The sequence below is a fragment of the Motacilla alba genome, chromosome 2, assembly GCF_015832195.1.
Source record: "Motacilla alba alba isolate MOTALB_02 chromosome 2, Motacilla_alba_V1.0_pri, whole genome shotgun sequence".
Classification (NCBI taxonomy): Eukaryota; Metazoa; Chordata; class Aves; order Passeriformes; family Motacillidae; genus Motacilla; species Motacilla alba.
The window spans coordinates 3,153,013-3,174,430 of NC_052017.1; the positions used below are offsets into that span (position 1 = coordinate 3,153,013).

At 43.4% G+C, this 21,418-nt stretch overlaps 1 protein-coding gene across 11 annotated transcripts in view; it reads right to left on the bottom strand.

Annotated features, from left to right (window-relative positions):
• ADCYAP1R1 (ADCYAP receptor type I) overlaps positions 1-21,142 on the bottom strand; it is a 149,751-nt gene extending 128,609 nt beyond the window's left edge. For 8 of the 11 annotated variants that reach the window (XM_038128749.1, XM_038128748.1, XM_038128747.1 and 5 more), the window contains exons 1-2: positions 21,059-21,142; positions 20,528-20,788 (exon numbers count right to left, since the gene is read on the bottom strand). The gene's annotated coding sequence lies outside the window, so the exon portion shown is untranslated. The other 3 variants (XM_038128740.1, XM_038128741.1, XM_038128742.1) reach the window with 3 other exon arrangements.
• Positions 21,143-21,418: the final 276 nt, after the last annotated feature.

The following is a 21,418-nucleotide window of genomic DNA, read 5'->3' on the forward strand; positions in this document are numbered from 1 at the left end:
TTTTATTGTCATGCATCCCAGTAAAACCCAGGATATAAACACGTAAATTCAATCAAGCTGAAATCCCTTCTTCTCCAACGTGCCCACTGCTCAGTTTGAAATAGGTTGACTCACGTCTCAAAGACACAGTGAAAATGCCTCCCTCCCCCCATGGGGGGTCCTTCAGAGCCCTGAATGAGAGTTATCTCATTAAAATGTGTACATCTAAACCCGAGATAATTTCCACAGATCCCTGAGATGTAATCAGCACATCCCATAGAGTTCACAGCATATGTTAGATTATCCTAAATTATGTATTTCAAAGCAGCAGATTAATTACATCCTATTTCTCTATATTTTCTATCAGGAGGAAGTGAGGGAAAGAGAAGGATTTGAGAAACAACATTAAAAGATTCAGTCCAAACATTAAAAGTTGCCAAAGCTACACTCAGCTGATGAGTAGCACCTTATAGTGGGCAGCAAATTAAGGTTAAATGATGTGTTTAGCAACATTTTTTTCTTGTAGCTCCAACCTCCTCCCCTTTACTTTCCTCACATCAGATGAAATGTAAATTCTGTCCTGGTATTCATTTGCACCCACCTTGAGCTTAATATGCAATTTAAGCTCAGCTGAAGTGGCACTGAAAAAACATGATCGTCACAATGTGCCTTTCAAGCACGTCAGGTAATGAAGGTTTGATCCTTCAGAAACTCCTTACGACAAAGAATTTTGGCCACAGAATTCACAATTTCATCATGGTGCATAATTTATCAATTCTACATTATTCCTCTGTTTCCTTGGATGCACTGTGAAGAGGGTTTCTTCTAAGCTCTTGGAATAAATGCAAGAACAGTGCTGTAGACAGGGACAACTTCCCAGGCTGATTTCTCATGGAAACACAGGATCTGCCCACCCTGGTCTGCATTTGACAAAAACTTTTAAAAATGATCAAAACATTTCCTAATATCCAATCTAAAGAAAAGCAACCTAAGAAAGAGAGAGCTTAGTTGATCTCCAGCACTGGGAGATCCACTTCAGCAGCCTCCAAAGGATGCAATTTATTAAGAAAAGAAATCCAGCTGTACCAAAGCCCTCATTTCTGCAGGCTGCATTATTGATGACCCTCATGGCTGCAGATGGCACAGAGCAACATTCAAGTGAGCTCTTTGGGCTTCCTCATCCAAATATAGGATTAAAGAGAGGATTAACAGTGGACCAGGACCAGAAAAAAAAGGAGAAACCATTAATGGTGCGTGAGAGTCAGCTGGCAAAACCTGGGGCAAATTTTAATGGTTTATCTGTGCTTTGGCTGACCTTGGAAATATCCTTGTGTTTAAACATGGAAGCAATCCTAGGAATAAGGTGCTGGTAGCCCAGAACAACTTTGAGTTATCTTCACAACATTTTCTGGTTCAGGCATCTCAGTCTTTTCTTCTTGTTCCTTGGGAATGTATTCTGCACCAAAGCTTTTCTTTTAAGGTACCACTCAAATAAAACCCCCAAAACCAACCAAATGAAAAAAAGAACACCAAAAAACCCCCACAAACAAACAAAACCCCAAAAACCCTCACCCCAAAACAAACAAACCCCAACCAAATCCTCCACATGCAGTAGAAAAGGTGAATCTGCATTTTATGGTATTTCCTCCCTCATATCCCAGAGTTCACTTCTGTCCCTGGAGTTTGTTGCCAGCTGCAGCAAATGAGGCATGGGATGAGTTTGTATGTTTTTCTGAAACATGTAACTCACTGGGGAAAGCAGGGTAGGGACACAGAAAGGAAAGGAAGAGAATGATCTTCCCTCAGCAAATAAAACGAAATGTGTGATAACCTGGAGTCAGCACAGTGGGAGCCTCTTTTGGACAAGCAGAATAAATTTTGTGCTGGAGTTTGGATAGGATGGTGCACAGAGGACTCCCCAGGGCACAGCTTGGCTGCCATTAGACATGTCCAGAGAATTGGTATTTTATTGAAGATTGCTTTATTCAGAAACAGCCATGAAATGAAAATGCTGTATCAGGCAGAGAATAATTTTTCCAGTAATACTTTGCACATTTTGGGTGTGTGTAGGTCTCCCACTCAGATGAAACCAAAATGTTGTGGCATGGATTTAGATGTCTTTTGGATTGCTGAATTCTATTCAGCACTGCTTGACTCTAATTGATCACAAAATCCTCCTTGATGGACAATAATCACAGGTTTCATAAAAATAATTCTGGCCCATGTTTTGCAAAGGAGTGTGGTTGTGTTATCTTCAAGTCAGCAATGGAAATAATGGCAGTTTTTAAATCAAAATAATGTAGGATAACATGAAAACAACCCTTCCAAAAAGCAAAACAAACTAATAAATCCCAAACTCAAACCAGGGCATTAGGGCTTACAGGTCATAAATAAGCAGGTGAATAAAACCCATTCATTATTCAGTGACAGTCATCCAGCTCCAGTCCAAAAGGCTGTGATTAGCATCTCTCTAAAATGGAAATTATTGTGTTTTTCTCTTTCTCCTGCCTTTTTAATGTGTTTCCCAAAGCAAAGCAAACGCCCCAGCTTGCTCCCACACATAGAGGCCTCCTCAAGGCAATCTTCATCTCTGAAGACAAAAGCAGCAACTTCTGCAGAGTGCCTTGAGTGAGAAAGGAGGACATTGAGTACTTCACATCTAGATAACCTCAGTATTTCAGATCCACACAGGATTAATTTAGCTCCGAGTACCTGCTGTACCTCCTCTGATCACCAGCAAAGGGAATAACATCAAATTCTCTTTTTTACTCTTTCACCATCTTTTTCTTTTCAAGTATTTTTAAGTTAATGGTGTTTGCTTGCATGAGCAGTGAGGAAACTGAAATTTCTGCATTAGAAGATGTGAATTCTTTCCTTCTGCTGACCCTCTGCAGAAATGAGGTGTCCACCATTGGGTAAAAATTCCATAGGAATGCTTCAAATACCTCAAGGGGGCTATGGACACCCTGTCCCCAGCTCTGGCTGTGATGGAAAGGACATTACCCCCAGTCAGCCTAGAGACACCAATCTGTGCTGCACTGCTCCCTGTCCACATCAAACTCCTTGTAGGATCACTGCCTGACCCAGAGTCTTGGGTTGAAAGATGTTAGTGGGGGTGTGCATTCTATTTGCCATCTGTTAGAGGTGGGGCAGATATCTTTTGTTAATTGGGCAGTTCTTCTCTATCTCTTCCAAAGGTTTTTTCTTCATCTCTCCCACAGCCAATCCTCCCTCCAGGAGATCTCTGCTGTCCATGGCCACTGAGTGTCCCTGCATGGCTGATCAGATTCCATCATCCCATGGGGAGATGCTGCGCCCAGGGCAGGAGCCAAGCATTCCTACCTGGATCCAATCTGAGCCTGGAGCAGCACAGCAGCCTTTGCCCCCTGCATTCCCAGAGGAGCAGCTTTCTCCTGCCCTGCATTCCCAGAGGGAGAGCAGGCCCATCTCCAGCAGCCCTGGAGCTGCAGAGGAAAACTGCAGCCTTGTGCAGGATCCCTGCTCCAGCAGAGCCACAGCTGGCCCTGCAGGAGGGCTGAGCCACCATGGAATGGCACTGCTGCCACCACCCTGACCCACAGGGGCTCAGCTCCTCTCCTGACTCTGGCAGACTTTTTCCTTTTTTGTACTATTGCATTTTTATTTTTAATTTTCCTATTAAAGAATTGTTATTCCTATTCCTGTATCTTTGCCCGAGAGCCTTCAGAGGGAGGGGGTTTACATTTTCCATCTCAAGGGAGGCTCCTGCCTTCCTTAGCAGACACCTGTCTTTTCAAAACAAGACACCCAGGTTACTCCAGGTGAGTTGGCCTAAATATTGGGTTGATTTAGATTGGATATTAGGAAGAAATTCTTAGTCAGAAGGTGGGGAGGCCCTGGCACAGGTGCCCAGAGAAGCTGTGGCTGCTCCCGGATCCCTGGCAGTGCCCAAGGCCAGGCTGGATGGGGCTTGGAGCAACCTGGGATAGTGGGAGGTGTGCCTGCCCATGGCAGGAGGTGGAACTGGATGATCTTTAAGGTCTCTTCCAACCCAAAACACTCTATGATTCTCTGATTTTGTGATTCTGTGAAATAATAAATCTTTGCCAGCCAAGGCCAGTGAGATACAATCAGGTCAGGGAACTCTCCTCAGAAGCTCAGTAGGGAGATTCAAGAGGTGATGATGAGATGGTGCAGCTGGCTGAAGGTTCTGGTGTCTTCAGGGAGCTGCAAAACTTCATGAACTTCACACTTCAAAACTCATGGACCCGAGTTCTTCCTGTGATCCAATGGGATTTTTTTCCCCCCATTTTTCTTCTATGTGCTACTTCTTACTCTTGATGTTTATGATTTTAACTCTCAAACAGCAGATTCATTTTGTCATTCTTAACAGAGCAGGTGAAGCTGAGTCTTAGCAATGCATATATTCTAATTTTCTGACTGGAAACATCTTCCAGTAATAAAATATACAACAAATTCTCCTGCTCTTTAATTTGCCATTTAATCGATGTGTTCACATCATGTTCAGTAAATGGTGCACTGTCAGTTTAATTTGTTCAACTCTTGTTGTGCTACTTTTCACTCCTCCTTGCTTTCCCCCTCCCCAGTACATAACCAACATATCATTTTGCATCCCATGTGGGATTTCTCTGCTTTAACCTAGTAAATCTTTTAATTCCTAATTCGCTATTCTGCTCTAATAGATTCACCCATGAAAAGAGCCCGGAAGGCTGGAGCTAAGAAAAATCACTTTCATTTTCTCAGATACTATCGAGTGGCTTAATGTAAAATACACATGCGGTGCACAGTTTGTGATCTCAGATTTTATCAGCCACGTGTTGCAGAGCTGAGTCAAACCTGATCAGGTTTTTGATGATGGGATAAAGATTCAAGTCTAGGCTGGAACCACTTAATAATGGTGAGATACCGAAGAAAATGCAGTTGCATAACAGCAAGGAGCAGTTCACAAGAGAGACTGAAATTTGGCTCCAGAGCACGGGTGTGAAATGTGGACACCAGCACAAGCTGTCCAAAGCAGAACTTAGAACTTAATTAACCTTGCAGCTTCATTATTAGGGATTTCCATTTAAATTAATGATCCAAATGGAAGTGTTAAAAGAGCAAATGGACAATCTATATTTAACCATAAATGCTATTTCTGTTTGTCATTTACATATTTAGTTTTTATTTTCCCCACCCTGAAAAAAGGTTGATGATAAGTGAGTTGGGAGACTAAGTTTGGCTTTTTTTTTCTTTTTTTATAACTGGGGAAGGTATTTCAGGAATATTTTAAGTGCATATACATTTTAATTTCTATTTTTTAATTGATCTTTCCATATTGGACCATGCCATATGGTTCATTCTGATTTAGTTTCTAGCAATTCATAATTTAATTAGGAATTACTGTCTAAGAATTGAACAGAAATTAAAAGCACATTTGGAAATGCACACACACGATGTTCTAAGCCTCCCTGCCCTGACTGAGGAAGGGAAAACAAAGTTGCTCATGACATTGAAATTTATTGAGAATTATGTGATGCCCTGAACAAAGAAAGAATCATGTGGTGTTAGTGAATTGACTGTACTGCTCCTGGACAAAGAGTTCTTCCCAGTTAATTATTAGCGTTTAAATTATAAGCAGAGATATTTTAGTCTCTTTCTGCTGTTAATAAAAAGAGCCTGACACCTCCGTGGCATGAATCATATTTTGACTTCAGTCACTCTTTGGTCTCTTTGGTTAAAGATGAAGCTTGTACTGACTGCCCTTCTAATTCAGAAATAATAGAGTTTGTACTTTCTTTTCCATGTTCTGCCTCAGTTTCACAACACATTGTGACCTCTAAATGTTCTCCCAGCTTCCACATTGCGTATTTTCATGAGGGTTTCAGTCAACCTTGGTTTCTTGGAAATCAAAACTAAATTCCTGTGAATGTGCTCAGGGTCTTTAATTGCCAGGATGAAGAGTGGTGTTCACCCTGCATGGTTTCCTCAGAAAAGACTGAAAAATTGGTCTTATTGCTACAACAGTCCCATTTTCAGCTCATTTCAGGTCACTATCTTGCAAGGACATCCCATCCCTGGAAGTGTCCAAGGCCAGGTTGGACAGGGCTTGGAGACAGTGGGAAGTGGAAGATGTCCCTGCCCATGGCAAGGGTTTGGCATGAGATGAACTTTAAGGTCCATTTCACCCCAAACCATTCTGTGATTCTATGGTATCTTCTTCCCTCCACTCCCCAGAGCACGTTACAAATTTATTCTTTTTCAGAATTTACTGTGGATGTTGACAAATATGGAGGGTGATGACTTTTGTCAAGATTTGTGTCTTAAGCATGATTTTATGTTGTTTTTTTTTTTTTTTTTTCCATTTAATTTCCTTAACTTTTCCTTTTACAGGCCTTGTTTTGGGGGATTGGTGAGTCCCTTCCATGGCAGTGGGATTGGCTTTAAGGAGTGTCCACCCTCCACGCCCCCCCAGCACTGATGGCACAGGGATAACCTCCCAGCTTGCTACCATTTACTTGACATATTAAAACTCCTGCAAGATCTGTTCCTTCAGCTGCCAGGGTGTCTGTGGATTTAAAAATGCCAACAGTTTTAAGACAGATCCCTATGAGAAACAAAAATTCTGATGTGTCAAGGTGAGCTACAAAAAGAGAAAAGAAAGACAACATAGTAAAAAAAAACAACCTTTTTGAAGAGAAGTGCCAGTTGTACTCTGACTTCTGAACACCTCCAAAGCACTAAAAACAGACATGAGGAAAATGCTGTAAAATTGCTCTTGTTGTTATTGTCACTAAGGAAACAACTTCCCAGGAATCTGCAAGTTGAGGATACAGGCTCTCTGATGTGCAGCCAACTCTCTCTTCCAGCACACTTCCCAATCTCTGGTGAATCAGGTCTGTCCACCAAGGGAGATCTCTCCTTTCTCAGCTGAGGCTTCTCTTTGTGCAGGGTTTGAACTCTGATGCTTCATAATCCAGACTTGCCACAACACACAATATCAAAGCACAGAGCCACGGCTAAACTGAAGGATTTTGCCTTAAGATACTTCTGCAATCCAACAGCACTGCCAGGAGAGCTAGAATAGCACAGGAGCTGGGGAATGTGGGAGGCACAAGGCAGAATTTTTTCTGTCTGTTCATTTGGGGTGTTTTTTTCAGCCACACTTCACACACACCCCCCCACACACAGTGACTGAGATGTGTGCTGGGTTTGGATTGAGGCAAATGGGTTTGTAGAAATTGTTTAACCTCTTCAGCCCTTCAAGCAGCATGGCCATCTGCACACTGCCTGTTGGGAATGATGTACAAGATTGGATCACCTCTGATTTGAGCCCAGGCATTGCAAAGAAGAATCTCAGCTGACCTGCAAGCCCACTCAACACGCAAATTATTTATCATTCATTTAATAATAATTTAATAACAGTTTAGTGACCAAATTCCCAGAGTTTAGGATGTTCCCTAGTGGTGTTCAAGTTCCCAGCATCAGCACAGCCAATGTTTTCCTGAGTTGTCGAGTCCCTCATATCCCAAAAAGCTTGATAACAATTTCTGCTGAAATGCATTCCAACAGGAGACGCAGAGCAGATATTCCCTGTCACCAGTTCTGCTGCGGACTAAGGAGCAAATAAGTGGCTAAATTAATTGAAAAGAGACAGCACAGAACAGGCAGCAGCTAAGGAACCAATTTTTTTTTTTTTTAATTACTGGAGACTAAGACAAGTTGTAAAGAAAACTGGTTAAATAGAATCCATGTAAAGGCTTCACTAATATAAAATCATTTCAGAGCATTTGAAGTTTGAAAATATTTTCTCATTACCATGGACAGGTGTCCTTGTCAGATCAGACTTCAAAGGCTCCTTGGAGGACTAAAGCACTTTTATCCAAGAAGCAGAACATGTCTTTGTAGACAAGTTTATTTCTAGTGTGTCCTTATCTTCTTGAAGTCTCTAGTCTTCTATTCCACTTCTCCTTGTGTAAAAGGGTAATCTGGCTCTCTTTAGCTCTCTTTTCTGAGCTATGTAGACCAAAAGTGCTTAAAAGTTCTAAAAGCAAAGCTGTTCTGTCCAAGCCAACAGCTGGACCTCAGTGAATCCATCTGCCAATGGCAACAAATCAATAACCACAGAGCAATCCCCTACCAGGGTGAAAATCTCTCTGTGCAGCCAGCAAGGAGCCTTTGCTTTTATGTTAAACTCATCACTCACCTTTGGACCAGAAGTGATTTCTCAGCTACCTCTTTGTGAACAAGAGGGAGCTCAAGGAGTAGCCAACAACCACCAGTGGTGGTTTCATAGCAGAGGCAAGAAAACAGCTTAAATATTACAAACTGCAACGTGAAATATATCAGGTGTGGAACCTTCCTTGGCCTTGAGGTCAAGTAATGCCTTTGCCATCACTCTTGCTCACTCTGCCAAACTACTTCACCAACCAGAACAGCCTCATCCCAAATGCCCGTGAAAACACTGTTTGGGCCACAATGTTTGCAACTCCTATTTGCCTTCATTTAAATACCTTCATGCTTTCATTAAATACCTTATTTAGACATTGCATAGAGAGTTTTGGAGATCAGATTCTCCCAAGCTACTGCAGATTCTTGCTGTTTCCCTCTCATCAGAGCCCTGTAAATTATTATCTGCCTTCCTCGCCATTGCCAGTCTCATTGGTATTCATGCCAGTGCTGTCAAGCAAAAGCACCTCTGCTGAAGAGATCTTAATGAAAACAGTTTCCCCTCATCGAGGGAGATTCATTTCATCTCGAGAAGACAACAGAAATTTCTGTCACTGTGCAGCGTGGAGATAAAAAAGGCACAAATGCAAACCCCAAGCAATTGAAAAATGTTTGACGACGAGTCTGTGCCTGTCTGAGCACACAAGAACTCTGACGTGAGTTTTCCTCAGATAATTCCTTGACTACCCATTTAGGATAATGACAGCGACACTTTTAAGAAATCTTTTGGGAGAAGAGTAAGTATTCGCTTTTAAATTCTATAAACTCCTGAAGGAAATATTTTGATCTTTTTTTTTTTTACTTCAAATCTATTAACCCTATGTCCCATGCTTGACATGGAAAGCCTTTGTTTTGTAAATCCGTAAGGGGAGTTAAGAGAGTGTTTTACAAATCAAAGTGGATTTTCCTGCAGTAGTTTCAGATGTGTACTTTGTGGATGTTTATAGATAACCAAGTCATCCCAGACTCCTGTAAGGGACAGTGGCAAGGGGAAGGGGACGTATTATGCAGCACAAGACATCTGATTTATTAAAAAAATTTTGCATCAGGAAAAATGAAATTAATTGAACTTTATATTCTTGTGCTCTGCAGATATAGTGTATAAATTTGTATCTATGTAGATGTGATGGAGAGTCTGTTTACAAGGGCACGTAGTGCTAGGACAAAGGGGAATGATTTTAAATGGAATGAAAGCAAGTTTAGAATCAATATCAGAAAGACATTGTTCCCTTGAGGGTGGTAAGGTGCTGGAACAGGTTTCTCAAAGAAGTTGTGGATGTCCCATCCCTGGAAGTGTCCAAGGCCAGGTTGGATGGGGCTTGGAGCAACCTGGGATAGTAGAATTTTTCCCGGCCTATAGCAGGGGGTGGAAGGGGATGATCTTCAAGGTCTCTTCCAACCCAAAGCATTCTCTGATTCCATGACAATGATATATTGTAGAATTTACTCCAAATATCCCTCTACAGGTGCCTCATGCAGGGTGTTGTGTTTTTGCAATGGAATTTCATTGCTACTGTAGCAGCATGTTGAATAAATCCCCAAATAAACAAACAAGTTTCACTACTTAGACTGATTCCTCCAAATGACTTATTTTAAAAGAATTCAAAGAACGTCAGTAGAATATTTGCTAAGAGACATATTAAGAACTTGAGGTCATGTCTCATTTATCCCATGGTGTTGTTGAAAGGCCAAGTTGCAACAAGCAGGACAAATACACCTGACAAACATTTCAGCAGTGCTGACATTAATAACACGGGTTCCTTCCCTGAGCTCATTGCACAACATCGAGTAGGAGCTCTTCCAGAGCTGCTCACAGGAAACTCAGAGGGGAAAACTCAAACCAGCAGGTGGAGAAAGGTCACACTCTGCTCCTCCTGCTTTGTATTGTAATTCATGGGTCACTGCAGGCAGCAGTCTGCTGAGAGAGGCAATAAAGAATAAAGTGTGGGATCCTATAGAACATTTTATAAAACCAGGCTTGAAAATACAGAGCTGCCAGCCATGGAGATCATGGTGATGCTGGCTGAAGTAGTGGTAAGAACAGCCTGAATCCCAAGTGGACAAAGAGGGAACACAGCAAAAAAGGGTAGAGGATGATGATAGCACAGAGGGGAATGGAAAGCGCTGGTAAGAATGTGCATTGTTTTATTCTTTTGCACATTTCATTATTAAATAGACTGGCAAATCACTGTGGTTCCTTTCGCTGAGAGTGGAGGAGTTGACATCTTTCTTAGAGATGAGAACTTTGTTGAAGGCTAAGTCCTGCTTCAGATAGTCTCAATACTACCTGTCCAATTTAGAGCACATGAGTACTTTTTTCTTTCTTCATGCTCCCTTACATCAGTGATTTTCTCAGCCTTCTTCAACTTAGAGGAGAAAAAAAAAATTACCTCAAAGATTAATACAATGTTTAGAAGGGCTGAAAAGAAAGGCAGGAGGATGTCAAGACAGCACCCTGGTCTATGTTCCTCCAGCAGCAAAAGAAGCGAAGTCCTGAGATGTATTTTGAGGAAAGATGGAAATTATTACTTTCTTTAAGTTAAAAAATCCTTAGAGATTAACTGCCTTCTTTACTGAGAGGATGGTGGGGCACTGGAACATGCTGCCCAGATAAGTTGTGGATTTCCTTTCTCTGGAAGTGTCCAAGGCCAGGTTGGATGGGGCTTGGAGCAACCTGGGACAGTGGAAGGTGTCCCTGCCCATGACAGGGGTGAAATCAGATGGGCTTTGAGCTCCCATCCAGCCCAAACCATTCCATGAATCTCTAAATTTAAGACTGATTTTCTGATTCTATGTTGAGGGCAGTTGCAGAGATGTGAAAGAACAAGGTGAGCTCAGCCCCCCTCAAGTCTGTCTTCTTTACCTTTGCCATTCCTGATAAAAATGCACTAAAATGATAAATACAGGTCTTGCTTTGTGGTCTGATCTGCCTGCTGCAGGCTAAATGCAAACACAAAGGCACTAGAGGTGGTGATTTTTCAGTCACACAGAAGCAGTAGCACATTACAGGGATGCATTTTGGAAATGGCAAGGACGTGGCACAAGTACAGAAAAATTTGGCATGTTGAAACCAGCCCGTGAATCAGAAGCTGTAATATTTTGGGTTAAAGCTCTCAGAGCTGATTTATAAAATGCCAGTTTGAACATGCTGCTGAAGAGAATGATATGGATTATCCTGGCCATGTACTCAGACACTCCTGCATATTCTTCCAATCTGGCCAATCTACATGGAGTGGGGAGATCTGTTAACTTTTCTTTTTTCAGATCATCATATCTGGCTTATCTGGCTCTTCCACAGCACTCACTACCAAGTATTCCCCTATAGTTGATGGAGGTAAAAAGGATGTCCAACCCAATGAATTATTTTAGAACCCTGATTTAGGATCAAAATAATTGAAATCTGGATTCCTCAGGTTCCATTGTTGTAAAGACAACATTTAATAAACACCATTTAGTTCCACCCAGACATCTGCACACATAAAAAGGTTGTATTTTACAGCAAGTAGTTATAAAAGAAGCGAAAAGGAAATTACATAAAATTATATATGATTGCCAGAAAATTCAGACAACCCCTGGTTTAAACGAAAGCATTTTTAAACTTCAACATTTCAGTGAATGACATTCATTATGGAACAGTCTGTCAGTTCATTAAGCAGAACATCAGGTTAGAGTTTCTGCAGTCAGTGAAGAAATGAACTGCATGTTAATGTTCAGGTGAACTTCCTTCTCACCCTTTTAGAAAATAACTGTGAGTTCCACATTATCTGATCTAAGTGGTCTGGTTGAGATGTCGTGCTGCTGGTTTCATACCCATATTTTTCATGACATTTTACACACTAAATTTCTTCTGGCTGTGAATGCATTTGGCAAAGGGTCACACCCATGGTACTGCATAATGTAGAGTACATGAAAATATGCATAATCCATTTATTGAGCTCTGCCTCAGAAGCTCTTTGGAAATAAGAGAGTAACTAAATTATGTCCTTGTTCTAATTCAGTAGGGACAATGGGAAGGAAAGCAAGTGGTCGATGTAATGATCCATCAGGAGAAAAAATATTAATAATTTGACATTATGTCAAAAGGGAGACTTTTAGTTTGGAGAAACCATTTTTATTTCTGCTATGAAGATGTGAGAATTACTTTTCCAGATGGATCCTGGAAAGATAAAAAAACATTTTTCTTTCAGTGAGAGAATCATGAGAAATTTTCCAAACTGATGCACATAAAGCTCCCCAGAGGACCTGGAAGATGCTGAGTCTATTAGAAGAATATTAAAGCCTGGTGCTTTGAAGAGTTTTGCTCTAAATAGGCCATGTTTTGCTTTAATCACCTTGGGCCCACCTGTGTTTTCTGGAGACAGAGAATATGCTAGAAAAATGAAAGCAGACAAAAGCCACACAAACCTTCCCCAGAGAAAGTGTGTAGTTGACATTGCTCATTCTAAACAGGAGAGTTTGGAGAAACTGAAACAACCTGGTAGTAAAGCCAGCAGCACTTTGGAACTTGGACAGAAAGGTCTTTTCACATTAAAAATGCAAAACCACATGCAGATGGAACCTGCATCTCAAGGAAGCTGGGAAAAGGAGCTGCAAGGGAAAACTCCAGAGTGGAGCTGCTGAATCACAAACGTTCAAAGAATCCAAAAGTTCTTTCTCACCCTAGATGGAGAGAGCAACCTGGGCAACAAAAGCCAGGAGCTGTCAGTGGTAGCTGAATCTGGAGAAAGTCAAATGCAGTCTCGAGGTTGTCTCATGAAAAAAAATGATTCCAGGAATGACTTGGAGTTAATAGATACACCTACAATGTAGATTTTTGGGGGTTGTTTTTTTGTTTGTTTGTGGGGGGGGGGGGGTTGTTTGGGTTTTGTAGGGTTTTTTGTTTGTTTGTTTGTTTGTTGGTTAGTTGGTTTTGGTTTTTTGTTTTGATTTTTGTTTTTGTTGGGTTTTTGGGGTGTTTTTTTGGTTTTGTTTGTTTGTTTGTTTGTTTTGTGGCCCAGTATCTTAAGTGTGATTCAAGACAGAAATTCTAACAGGTATTTTCAAGCCCTGCATGACAGTATATGAAAATCAACCTTTGTGTGTTTGGTGAGGGCACTGAGGCCAAGATTTGATCAGTCTCCTTCTACACCACCAGGAGGAGGGATCAGAAAGCCAGGACAGGACTCAGACAGCAGATGAAACCATGTCAGTGGTATTTATGGAAAGCTTTTGGGGCTAAAGAGCTGCAGAGCTCAGTCTGTAGTAGATAACTGTATTTATCCACATTGACTGGGCACTGGCCAGAGGCCAGAATCAGTAGCTGAAACGCTGTTTGGTGCAGCAAGACCCCAGGGTATTTAACCTGCCCTCGGGAAGAGGGGAAATGATGTGCTGTAGATAAACACCACACTGACAAATCCCTGATGGATGTTAGACACCCCAGGGGATCTCAAATGGCACTTAACACCTCTGTTTAAGTGGCTGAATCATGTCCTAAATCTCCTTTTATTTTAACAGGAGTTTCTGCACTCAGACACAGGCAGACACTTCAAAACCCACACCCGTCTTGATCTGAGAGCTGGATCCCATTTCTGGTTAGCCTCATAAAAACTATCTTAGCAAAAGGGACCTGCAAGTTCCATACAGAGAAAAGGGAATTAGTTGAGTAGTAGAGGTGGAAATCTGCCAGGGTTACACTTGCTGGAGGCACCAAAAAGTCTGTGATGTGCTTTCCTTCTCCTCTTCTGAATGAAATGCAGCCTTTGGTAGCCTGTGAAATCTCTTTTCCATGACAATCATTGCTACATCCAGCTGTGGAACAAGCAACAAGCCAGAGAACAAAGAGCTGGAGAACACAGAGCAGCATCCAGAGGCTTGGATGATGCAGAGAAACAACTTCCACATGGCTAATATTGGCCTTCCACTCTGCTCCCTCCCTGCAGCCACCAAGAACTATTCTCTAATGAGGTTCGTTCCAGCTGTTCGCCCACTGTACGTAATCATCTCGGCTCACAAACCCATTCAGCAGCACAAAAACCCCATCCAGGCTGTCAAAAGCCACGAAACCCCAGTGAATGAGTGTGGCTTGTGCCATCCAAGGCTGCAGTGACAGCTGTGACACATTCCCAGCCTTAGTCATGAGGAGCTCAAGCATCTGCGGTATTTCGGATGCTCTCTCATCTCCTCTGCATTTTAAGCTAGAGCACAAAACTCCTGGAAGGAATCCAAAGATTCAGCTCTCTAAAACACAGGAAATGAGTAACTTCACTAACTTTAACTTGGGTCTTTAAATAATGCACTTGTGCTGGCTTCTTTATAGAATTTGTTTCTAGGCCAAGAGAAAGTTCTGTTGTGTGTCCAAAATCTTAGATGCAAATTAAGCCCAAGCTCATATTTGGCTTTTGGTACTAATTGCATCAACTTAAGAATGCAGTTGCATGTAAAATGTCATTATTACAAATATTTTGTTTTAAAAGGAAATGTTTTTTTACTTTTGACCATGACTGTGTAGTTTTATGTTTTTGCTAGAAATAAAAAGCACCTTCTCTAAACCTACTTCAAAAATGTGACAGTAAGAGCAGAAACAGAAATGTTGTGATTTAATAAAGTCTCCATTCCAGGAAAAGGAATTCAGAGTTAAAGATATCTTAGCTATTTTAAACTCCCTTTCCAAACATATATAATTTATTTCTGCTGTGGAGAAATGTATCCCTTACTGTTACAACTTTAACTCCAGACTCTGTATCAATGTGTTCTGAGACGTCTGTGTTTTTATTTTTTGCATTATTTGGTTTCAGTAAATAACTTTAAAGGCAATAGGGAGGAAGAGTTAGTTAAATCTATTTATCAGTGGACTTTGTTAGATTAGGACAGAGGGTGAAAGCATTAGAATAAAAAAGCACTGAGCTATTGGTACATGGCAAAAAGATGCCTTTTAGGTCACCTAGTTCTGAGCACAAGGGCTCCAAGCTGGTCAAAACGTATTTCACAAGGTGCCAACCCTGAGCTAATGAGGTCTGGTCAGCATTCATCTCCAGCTCTGCGCAACTTCCAGCGCAGCCATTCCCATGCAGGGTAGAGCAGATGAATCTGGAGCTTTCACAGCTCCTGCCTGGCTCAGGGAACAGGCAGAGCCAGCTTGTGTGTGCCTGCAGAAAATCATGTCACTGTCCTAGATGTCCCTGTGCCGGTGTATCCACAAAATCACACCCCAGCTTCAGCTGGCAAATCCTCCTAAGTAAGTGGACAAAGGAAGAAAGTGTTGATACACCAAGGAAGCGTATCAGATCTCAAAAATTAATGAATAATTAAAAAAAAAAAATCCTCCAAAACTAGGTAGGATATTGTCTGGGACATGTGGCATGAATTCTGCAGCAGCTGTGTCTGCCCTTCATGGAGTAAAGGGAAGATGTGGGGTCTACCACAGCAGTCTTGGGCTTCCCACAAAACTTGGGCTTTTCATGAAACTTGCCAGCTATCAAAATTTGTGAGCTAGCAAAGCATCACCAGCCTTCCCCTCCAAAGAAAGATGGGAAAAAAGGCATTTCACTCCTGGGGATGCCTCTGAGATACCTCGGAAGGCTCCATCTGGCTGATTGTGGATGTGTGCCTGAGTCAGCTGCTGCAAGAACGTCCACGGGCTGATTCATCTGACCCCCTCCAGGACGGCATGAACCACTCTGCTCATTCCTAACACAGTGAATTAGGGGGATTGGCTTGGATGTGAGAATTTAGTTTTCAGATGCTTTCAGAGAGAGGATGAGCATCCTCCAGGCAGCCAAACACTTCCGAGTGAGAAAGCCTTCCTTCCACATGAAATGAGCAATAGTTTTGCCAGGGGATCCTTTGGGGACAAGTTTCCTCTTGAGAATGAGTGAATTTATACATCCTCCACCCCTCAGAGATGGACCTAATGATGAATCTACTCCCCAAAACACCAAGAACTTAATTCAGTCACATTTCCATTCAACATATTTTTTTTTCCCTTAAAAATTCTCACAGAATCAGACTGGGCAATGCACTGTCCCTTGCAGGGACAGAAAGCAGCAAAATTTGCCTGATTCTGAGCAACAAATTAATAAAAATAAAAATATCAAGGCTATTAACCCACCACACACAAAAATTAAAACATCTTTTCCTGCCCTAACCCTCAGCTCCATTTAGCAAAGCAACAAATCATAGATAACAGACCATAATTATCCTTCCATTTGCAGCTCCCAAGCAATCGTGACCCAAGCATCTCTAATGGGTGCAAAAGCCACTGTGATTGAGGCACATTTCTTGTGCAATGCCTCAAACTGAATGGACAAACCTGAAAACAGACCTGGCAGATGTTTAATGTATGTTCAGTAAGGAGCCCTTAGACATCAATACTCGCAATGTGTTACAAAATAAATTATTATTATTATTGCCATAATTATTATTAAGAAGAATTTGACCATGTGCATACTCATTTCTCTCAGCTTTGGAGTGAATTATCAATTACATTAACAAAAACTAAAATTATTGAGTTATTTTTTGGGTATTTTGGTGCTTTAGTTTGGGTTTTTTTTAACAATGGCATTAAGCAGAGGTTTTTTCCACCTTTAAAAACTATTTTTTTGTTTTAAATTGTGACAGTCAAATAGATCAAAGTAGTTTCAGATCATAGCTCTCTATCAAGGAGTAAGATATGACACCTGAATGAGCAGGGATCAGACTGTCAGGGTGTCTCCAGGGCAGATAAACTGAAGGATTTGTATTTAACAGAGCAGCAAACAAAAGTCTCTGCAGCTGCCTATTTCTGCAGGAAACCCCTTCTGAGGAAATGTTCCTCAGCAAAACAGCCATTCTGGCTTTAAATCCTCTGTGTGGTGATGCTTCCACCTTTTCTTCAGGAGATGGAATGGTTTAGCTTGTTCCTGAGAAGTTCAGCCCTGAAATTATTAATCTGGCTACTCTGGAGATGAGCTTGCAGGGGGACACAGTCACTGAGCTGCAGTGAGTTACATAAACACGGCTTGAACAACCCAGCGAGTTTTATACTCACTCCTACTTTGCCTTGTGCAGCTAAAAGTGCAAGCCTAAGGAGACAGATAATAAATTGAGAGAGCAAAAGGTGGTCAGAGGATAAAACACCAGCAAAGCAATGGGGTGAGGGGTCGAAATTCTGCCACAAAGCTTCGGGGGAAAAAAAAAAATCTGCCTTTTTCCCCATATATTTGTGCCCATTCAATTACAATCCAAACAGCGTTTCAGCAGCCACAACAGACACGGGAATTCTAGAACTTGTTAGTGCTGTGGAAAAGTACCAAACACCTTTCTGTATGCAAAGCATTCCCTAAGAACAGAACAAGTTCAGCACCAAGGGAACTGGGAAAGTCTCCTCAGGGATACTCTGAGCAGCCTCTTTCAGCGGTGCCACAGCTCACCCTGACCAGACACTGTCAGCAAAGATGACTTTCAAGTTGTGGATAGCAAAAAGAAGAGAGAGAGTTCCTCACTGCTGCATTTGCATCCCTTTCAGCAGAGCTGTTCCACTTCTGTCCTGATGTGGAAAATTCACTCCAAAATCCTGTTGACTGCAGTGTGTGCCGAAGCACAGATGGTGTGGGATTGGCTGGACGTGACAGGAGCAGAGGAAATGGAAACAAGCAAACACAAGCCAACAAAATATTCCCCCCATTGACTTAAAGATTGTGGCTGCACTCTCTGGGCCAAGGAAAGGGGTGAAATAAAACTGAGTGTCTCCACTGACTTCCACATCCTCAGATGAGTTTTCCTCTCCTGGGAGCAGTGGCAAATAAGCAATTTCTCTGTTAAAATCAGGACTAGCTGCAAGACCTGCTATTTCTGCAGGTTTCTCCACCAAGCACGAGCTGCAGCATGATTCTGCCCCGAGTTCACTTTTTTCTCAGCGCTTCTTAACTCAGATACTCTGCTTTCATTAAAAGATAATCTGAGCTAATTTAGGAATTAGACTGTTTGTACTAAGTGTGCTCAGAAGGAAGGAAAGGCAAACAAAATCTGCTACATTGGAATGAATCAGCTCGGGGACACGGGGCTCAACTTAGCAAAGGCACAGGCACATATGGAGCTCAACCCCAGGAAAAAAATATCTCCAGGATGCTGTCTCAGTCAGCCAAACGAGGAGAGATGTGATGAACAAAGGTCTGAATGCGCTCAGCAGCGCAGCCCACAAGCTGAGAAATCTCAGGTTTTCTCTCCCTGGTAGCATCCCACAACAGAGCTCCTGCCTCCGTGTTTGTGAGCCTCACAAACAGCAGCAGCAGGTCTGGCAGCTCTGTGGGGCTGGGGCACCACCGTGGCAGCAGCAGAATTCCTAAACCCAGAGCGAGGAAAGAGCCCCAACAGCAGAATTCCTAAACCTACAGCCAGGAAAGAGCCCAAACAGCAGAATTCCTAAACCCACAGCAAGGAAGGAGCCCCAACAGCAGAATTCCTAAACCCACAGCCAGGAAGGAGCCCCAACAGCAGAATTCCTAAACCCACAGCAAGGAAGGAGCCCCAACAGCAGAATTCCTAAACCCACAGTCAGGAAGGAGCCCTCCAGTTTCCTGCAGGGACCCCTATGGATGATGGAAATGCTAAAGCAGAGGAGCAAGCACAAAGCCTGTCTAATGAGAAATAAGTGCATTTATCACACAAAAAGCCCCCTCCTCGTGACCTTGAAGGCTGTGGTTATCTTCCCAGCCATTCACACGTCTTTGGTTGGAGACAACAAAACAGCGGAAATCTTGAGATAAATGCCTGGGACAAAATGAGATCAATTAGAGCTGTCCTGAATGACAGCAAAGCAGCAACCCTGGCTCACAGCACATGGGAACAGGTGGCAATAAAAGTGGAAGACCACAACCCACACACAAGCAGACACATCAACTCTAATCCAACTCCCCTTATTGCCCTGACCAGCATTCCTTAATTATTCACCAAATTCCAGTACTGCCTTACCCATCCTACAGGACAACTTCTTCCAAGCCAGCTCCAGGCTGTTTGGCATTAGCCAGAGAGAGATGCTTGTATAACACGTTCTTTCTCTGCAGCTACACCAGGAGCACTTTCAGGAGTTTGCCTCTGTGCTATCATGAACCTCCAGTAATCAAACATTCCCTTGGATTAGCCACGGAAGCATTTCCCTGCTGTACCTGACCAGTGCTGCATCATAGGCTGGGCAGAGGAGTGAGGGGGTGTGTACCCAAATAACAGCAAGTACAAATCTATTTGTTTTTGGTTTTTTTTTGACTCCAACAGATGAAATAGAAAAATCCAACATGCTGCTTCAGTTACATATTGCTGTACCAGTCCACCACACACACTGTAATTAACATGCACCAGACGGATGGTAATTGATAATTCCCTGAGAAAGAATCACATCACTTTGCTGCCTTATTCACTTTAGTTAGGATTTTCTCCCTATGATAGCTACTTCCAGTGCTACTCCAATGCATCCTTCAAGCTAAAGGCCAGATTCTGTTTACCTGCAGATCAGATGCAGAAGAAATCCACTGACTTCCAGGGAGTTCTTCCACATCTGCTGCTCTGTAAGTGGGATGATCATGTAGACACATAAACACCCGTGTGCCACTAATCAAATCTCCCTTTTTTTACCCCGTGCATTTTCCAGTTCTGCTCAGCAAGCTGCATTATCACATCCTCGTTCTCTCCCTGGCCGCAAACTCCTCAGATTCCAACGCATACCTGAACGCTTCGCATCCTAAATTCAGAGCACAGCGGGAAAGAGCCTGTCCTGCGTGCCGTCCCCCTGACTGGAGATGTGCTCGGCACGAAGATGGTGTTATCAGAGCCAGCTGTTCAAACACCGATAAGGAGAAGTGCCCAGAGGCACACGAGCAGAGGTCAAAGGCACACGAACTGCAGTTTCTCCCTACTACCCCACAGTAAAAACAAGCGAGTCCTGCTGCACTGCTCGGAGGGTGAATCAGAGTTTCTGCGGCAGGTGAGGATGCAGAGCTGCATCGGCAAACGCCGACAGCAGCGGCGGGACTGTTAGCAATCAGGTTTTATTTACCAGCCATATTGTGTTAAAACCAGACGTGATTCCCATACCGAGCGCCTCAACCTGTCACCGCCGGCAAAGGCAGATTGATTTGTTTGCAGAGAACCAAATCTATCTGGAGGACGCATCCTCCGAGCCTGCCGAAGGCAGGAAGCCCCGCATGCGATTCCCCCCTGAAGAAGTGTCCCCAGAACCCGGGGAGGCGGAGGGACGAGCCGGTAAATCAGCGATCAATGTCACCGGCACACAACCGGCGGCTCCTCTTCCCTGGCCGGCTGCGGCATCCCCGCGCTCGGGGGATGGGGTGCCCCGGGAGGAGCCGGGGGAGGCCGGGGGAGCACTCACCATTGCAGCAGGGCTCGGTCCCGGCGCTGGCGCTGCCGCATGCCCGCGGGCGGGCGCGGGGGGACAGTGGCCGCGGGGAGCGCTCCGGCCCCGCTGCCCGCGCTGGCTCCGAGCGGCCGCGGCCGCGCTCCCCCCGGCCGCAGGAGGGGTCGGCGCCTCCGAAGGGAATCCAAATTCCTCCTCCCTCGCCTGCCGGTCATGTCCAGGCTGCCTTTGCTCAGGGGATGGGCCAGCTCCTGGCCGTGAAGGAATTTGCCATCGCTAAATCAGAAAAAAAAAAAAAATACCCTAACAAACAAAAAAACAAAACCCAAACAATAACAACAACAAAACAAAAGCAAGAAGGGAGGTGGGATATTTCAAAACTTTTTTTTTCCCCGTCTCTATTTTTTGTTTTCTTTTTTTTAAGGGGGCTGTCGGTGCTCGGGGCGGGGGACGAGAGGGGTACTCAGGCTGGCTGAGATGCTGTGCCGGGGTGAGATGCTCCGGTGCGCTCGCCCCTGCCCCTGTGCCTGTGTGTGATTCTCATACCCAGACAATGCTCTGCAAAGCGAGCTGGTCCTGCGGAGAAATGCAAACACCTCCTCCCCCGAGTGCCTGAGCAAAGGGAAAGCGATATGGAACCAATAGCTTCTCCTTGAGTGCTCTCATTAATATGGAGGAGAAAAAGAAACCAATGAGGAGGAGCGGGAGGAGGGATTTATTCAAATCAAATTTCCCGAATCGAACACCCCTTCTCCCTTTTTTCTCTTTCCTTTTCCCATGTACCCCATATCTGCTTTCTCCCTGTCGCCTTAGCCCCGTTTCTGCTGTCCCGGAAATTTTGATTTCTGATTTCATTACTGTGACAGGGTCAGCAGAGCACGGCGATGGGAGGCAGGATGGCATCGC